Genomic DNA, 6481 nt, shown 5'->3' on the forward strand with positions numbered 1-6481 from the left:
TTTGCTATATTACTTGGTACATTCACCTTTGTCTTAGAACCGATGAACTCCCTTATGCAGTCAGACCCGTACTGTAGACAGCCTCCAAAAGTTATAACCTGCTTACTGTGGTCACACGTCACCTGTCTTGCGAAAATATATGTTTTCACAAATACCGGCCTTTTTTCAGTCCCCAAGGGAGATTCTGCAGCCGGGTTTGACTGTATATATATATAAATACCCTAGCACCCACCAATAAATTAAGTAAATTTATGTTCTCTTATGAAATAAATTGTTTTAATTTTGGTGGGTATCGTCTTGTCTAACATAACGCCTCACTGCTAATCCGCACCTGTATTTGTATTTATAGTCGTATCAGTTCAAATACTAGTCTGACAAGTTTTAATCACACGGGATTTTCATGGGCAAATTTAGTGCAGTGACAAGTACATTCTTTATCGGAAATCCGTAGAGGACAGATCGTTTACAAAAATTCCCTCCCACCCTTCCCATTACAGTTACTTTGTTGCTTTTTTAACATATTTCTGCCGTCAAGTTTAATCTGTTTCAGGGTCACAATGGTGAATCATACTGCTGAACCCTGCCACAAAATGTACTGCTGCACCAAACATGTCACACCGCTTCTGTAATCTATGGTTTATTAGAGAACAAACTTTTTACAGTGTGTGTGTATAAACTCAGTTTTTCTAGTATGCTTCTGTTGGTGCCTTTAATCATCATGGAACAATACGGTTGAATGAAACCGGCTTGATTTTTAACTGCATGTATTCATTTATAAACATTCCGAATGTTACTATCTTTTTCTTTTTGGTACTTTGTTTGTTGTTTTTTGTTAAATTTGGTTTGAATTTAAGCACGAAGATAACATGAATTAGTGCGGGTTTACTACACAAAGCGATAGCATGCAGGTTCGCCAAATTCTGGCATTGTATTTGCAGAAATATGAGGAGATGGTCTTAATGTCATTTATTCTGTAAAAAAACAAACAAACAAACATAATTGAAATATTTTTGTAGGACATCGTTTTGTACATCGATTTATAATTCGATGACAGCTCATGAACATTACCCAGTTTTTCGTGTTGTTTTTGTTCTGTTTGGCACATTTATTTTATCTACTGGAAACATTGATGATAGTAAATACTCGGAAAGCAGGGGGTGGAGAGAGCCTTTTCGCTGGTCAGAGCCTCGGATTCTCCCTACCTCCCCCCTCTTATATAAGAATATCAAAAAAAAAAAAAAAGAGTTAGGGCTGGGGCAGCCGGCTCGCAGCATACGATTAACCTGTCTTTCTGGGTAGATTTTAGATGAAATTAAAACAAAAAATAATAATTATAATAATAATAATGCGTAAAGATTAAGATAACATGACAAATATTTGTCATATTACATATGAATTGTCCATTCTGTATTCTGTCTTACTGCATATGTTCATAAATAGTCTGGTATATTTTTTGTTTCTTTTGGCATATTGATTGCTTAAGTACATGCTAATTTGGAAAGAATTATGATATTTCTGCCTATATATATTTCGAAGGCGTTCTATTGATGCATTGTGTTATTGGGATATTGATTGTTGTATGAACAGTAGTTAACCACCATCTTTGAAACCAGTTTAAATTGTTTGTTTGGTATTAGTTATATAGTAAAGGAAAGAAATAAGGCGTGTATGCGTATATAAACTTGATTTTATTAGTAAACATACATTATTTGCATTGATCTGATTTCATCAATTTAGAATTATTTTATTGTCGTCACTTAAATGGCGCTTACAAATTGTAATCTTTATTCGGGGTACAGTAAAGAAAGTCTTCTGTATTAAAATGTTTGGCTCAAGTCAATTCTAATTTCATTTTAATTTTTGTCCGTGTTGTGAGCAATATTTAGTGATCCACAAAATATTTTATTCTTGTATACTACGACAGTATCAAAATAAAAGCTCACTTGTCTAGGTTGACCTTCTCGTATCTGCAACCTCGCGCTCGGTTGGTCATCTCTTATTATTGGTGTTATTGGGCGGGCGCTCTTTAACCGTTAGAGGGGGCCTTGTACCATGTCGTCGCCTTATTTCCAGACTGACGTAACTCGATTTTTCGAAAATATGGAGTGTTTGGTATCATTTTTTTCTGCTCGTCGAGCTCTAGATGATGAGACTATAAGTGTCCCTATAGAACGTCTATAAATGTGTTTAATTTCAGTTCCATACTGACGCATGTCGGGTTTTTGGCTTTCAGTTGATTTCCAGGATGACGTTAAAAATCAACCAATCGCGTTGTTTTATTTGGTCGCCATCTTGGATTTAGAGCAATGGCTGTGCAGTGACAACAAGTGGATCAAGTGGATTTGCTTTAGAAAAACTAGTCGTGCTAGTTGTATTGTACAAATATGTAAGTTTTAATACATTGTTTCAAGATAAATCTACCATATCTGCAATTTTGTACTGTATAATAACGCTACTTGCATATAAATTATGTGTTTACATGTATAGAGAAACTGAAAATATTTCGGATGTCAATTTTCGGATACAAAAATATTACTGAATTCTTTACTTCTTAATCTGTTTTGTGGTATCTATGTTTTAAGTGTTAAAAATAGAAATATTCATTCATTCACTCATTCATTCATTCATTTCAATATGACCACAAAGTAGATATCTGGATCATGGTGAGGTATCTGAAAAAGGAGGTATATGGCGTCTGTAATGTCATCTTCAGACTTCGGCAGAATGTTCAATTTTTTTTTCCAGGCTTCGGCAGAATGTCCAGTTTTTCTTCCAGGCTTCGGCAGAATGACCAATATTTCTTCCAGGCATGGGCAGAATGTCCATTTTTTCTTACAGGCTTAGGCAGAATGTTCAATTTTTCTTACAGGCTTCGGCAGAATGTCCAATTTTTCTTCTTAGCAAGTGTTAAGTTTTGAGAGGAGGCAGGTTTCTAGATGTACATTGAATTTTACCTGTAGCAGTTATAAAGAGTCCCCATTTAATTGTTTGAACATAATTTTCTCTCAGGTTTTTCAGATGCATCATTCTGTGTACATTTCTTATTATATTTATTGAATGTTGATATATATTTCTCATTTTGTATCATATTTCCTAGTGAGACCAGTCTTGTTTTTTCAGGCTGAATTTCGATGTGCTTCCAGATGAACTAATACTGCATGTTTTCATATACATTGACCTACAACACCTTCTCCAGTCTGTAAATAGAGTGTGTCATAAGTTCAACGATGTGATAAAGAAGCACTCAATACTATGGTGCCATTTCGAGTTTCCTGAACAACTGGAATTGAATAAAACCAATTTGGAAAATATTCTGTCTCATTCTGTGAGGATTGTTGATCTGTTCATGCCATGTACTGTGTTTAAATGTAAAATACCAGAAATCGACAAAGTGTTTGCTGCATCCAAATTTACGTACTTGGACCACCTAAATACCATTCATACTGTGGTCTGATGCATATGTTCCTCAGAACAAGAACTCTGTTATGTCGTTTGCACTCAAGAGATATATGGAGGACTATAATATTGAGTCAATTGTACAAAAATTTGGCTGTCCTGGCTACTCGAGTGTACAAGAAGTTGATAATATCCACAGTAATATCGAGAGGATAACAAGATATGCAGAGATTTACAGTCCCATCGCATTGATAAGAGACCTGAAATCAATGCGACGTAGAAGTTCAGTACGCATTATCCAAATGCAAAAGCACAATTTCATGGATTACCAGAAATGTATATTAAAATTCAACGAAATTCCTTTCACCAAAGTGAAGTGTTTGAAGTACGATAAGTGTTTGCCATTTCACATTGGGTACAAACTTTCGTATAGTGCGACTGACTTCAGAACAGTCCATATTGAAATTAGACAAACACGAGCACGAACCAACAAACAACCAGAATTCTTACCAAGACCAGCGCAATCAAACAAAGTTCCAATTATTTCTCAAGACAAAAAGAAGGACATAACTTGTATGCTCAAATACATGCCAGAGGTCGATAGACAATTCTACAAAACATTGAAACTAGTTATTAATGAATAAGTACTGGAATGCTACTATTAAAGCATCATTTTGTGCTTTGAAATATGCTTTAAAAGCCAATGTGACAGAATGTTTAGAGTTTTACTTGTTGCTAAGACTTTTTCTGAAAATTTGTGTCTTTTAGTTGTTACCAGTTTGGTATGTTTGTGATTAACATTTTGCAAAACTCTTTTGGTTAGTCTTTAAATCCAGTGTTTTCAAGGAGGTGACAGTTTAAAAATTGTACACAATGTACTCTGATTGTACACAATCATAATCAACATACATTATTCTAGACAATAATAGTGTTTAGTCTGTTTTACATGTACCAGTTAAATCTGTTTTGTGTTAGACTTTTTGCAAAGACATTGTGAGGTAAATTTATATGTGTTTTGAACATTTTTAAAAGTTTAATATGTTTGTGTTTGACTTCTTGAAGAGACTTATTATGATAAGTACACGCTATGAACATTTTAACTGGACAGACAAACAGTTTTTTTTATTGACATTATATTTTTTTCGATAGTTAAAAGTGGGTGCTTTAAGCAGTATTCATACTTGAATCTAGAAATCAATGAATAAGAAGAACTTGTATGATACTATTAAAATATCAATTTGCGCTTTTGATTATGCTTTAGAACTAAAGTATCAGGTAAGGTGACTGGTTTTAGGTACACATTATCAATAGTGTAATTATGCTCTTAATATTTTAACTTTTTATACAAGTTTCCGTGTTTTGTTTCAGACTTTTGGCAATTACTTTTTAAGATAAATAATTATGTGCTTCGAACAATTTTGTTTTGAATTCCAATACAAAGTGTTTATATTTTCTCTATTGACCATCCAATATCTTAGTTTATTATATACCTATATAAATTCTGTAAAAAATCGGCTTGTATTTCACAACTGAATATGAACAGTCAGACAAAAATTCCGTATTGTACCTTTTAAATTCCGTATTGTACCTTCCGTATTGTATGCTGCCGGACTATTTTCATTAATATGCATGACCCGACACATTACTATAAAAAGCGCACACAAAAACTTCACTAAGTTCCATTTAATATCGATAAACATTGAAGATTTCGTTCAAGAACAAAACAACAAACAAAAAGGTAAAGGTATATAATAAAAGGGTTATTATAACACTAGCTAGATCTGGGACTTTGTATTCGGCTCTCGTGGATTTTGCAAGGTCGGATCACACTCGGCGCTTGCGCGCCTCGTGAGATCCGATCTGGCAAAATCCACTCGAGCCGAATACTGCATCCCAGATCGAGCTACTGTTATAATAACCCTATTATATCAGAGAGATGGATATTTAATAAAACTACTTAATACTTATCAATGCATCATGTTAAGTAAAATAATAATCCCATTCAGTGGATACTATTATTTAATTGAATTATTCAATTCAAAATTTAACTAAGAAAGGTTTCATCTCTGAATTTTATTTTTTTTTTAAATATCAAAACATTTATATAATTATGTGCACTGTTTTATTGTTTCTGGAATAAAGTTACGTCAAAATTAGTGTAGTCGTTGTTTTGAAAAAGATATTTCCAAACTGACGTAATTTAAAATTTAATTCCAAAGTGACGTAACTCGATGTGTCACTTTGGAAATAATATTATCCTCCTCTAGACTTAATTTCCGACAAAAAAATGATTTTAATTTATTTAATAGAATTAAAACTATCTTAAATATAAAAGTGAAAATTGGAATATAGGTACTTTGTAATGAATATAAACTATTTCTCAAATCCCAGATAAGTCAGTCAATTAACGAAAAAGTTATACGCTTTCAAAACTTTGAACCTCATTTTCTCAAAACTACAAAAATGCAAGTTACGTCAGTCTGGAAATAAGGCGACGATGTGGTCGGCCATTCACCTGGTCCATGGATTGACTGTGTCTTATATAAACAGGGTTGTTCAACTTATCGGCCATACGATTATTAGTGATCAGTCGAAAGTTGCATTTGTTATATGTACGTGTAGGTCCGTACATATTTTTGTAATTTGTGGATCACTTTGCTACAAACCTCTAACACATGGGTTATGTTGAAACAGACATGTAAATCCCCCCCTGTTTTCTTACGTTTCCAGTCTGCTGGTTAGCTCAGTCAATCGCTTGGATGGATTATATTATTATTGTAGCATAGTTTGCTATAACCATTCCCTCGCACCGGTCCGTTTGTTCATATATTACATTGAAACATTGATATTTTTGTGCGTTTGTTTGCTGAAGACTTTCTTGACTTACATCAGATTTTATTTTGATCTTGGTGTTATGTTTCATTTCGCATTTACTTAATCTAGGAAGAATATTTTTGTTGATATATCATCTCATGTCATAGAGATCGGTGAGAGCATCTTTGTCACGTTTCTCATTAGTGCGAAGTACTAGAACCTACAATTTCCCATTAGGTCTGGTATGTTCTGCGCTTATTTTCATAGTTTT

General features: G+C 33.6%; 1 long non-coding RNA gene across 1 annotated transcript; it reads left to right on the forward strand.

Annotated features, from left to right (window-relative positions):
• The first annotated feature begins 2051 nt into the window (after window positions 1-2051).
• On the forward strand, window positions 2052-5553 carry LOC128547245 (uncharacterized). The gene is made up of 2 exons (XR_008366405.1): window positions 2052-2386; window positions 3121-5553. It is a non-coding gene; the product is annotated as an uncharacterized LOC128547245 (long non-coding RNA).
• Window positions 5554-6481: the final 928 nt, after the last annotated feature.

Source organism: Mercenaria mercenaria, chromosome 12, assembly GCF_021730395.1.
Source record: "Mercenaria mercenaria strain notata chromosome 12, MADL_Memer_1, whole genome shotgun sequence".
In the NCBI taxonomy this organism is placed as follows: Eukaryota; Metazoa; Mollusca; class Bivalvia; order Venerida; family Veneridae; genus Mercenaria; species Mercenaria mercenaria.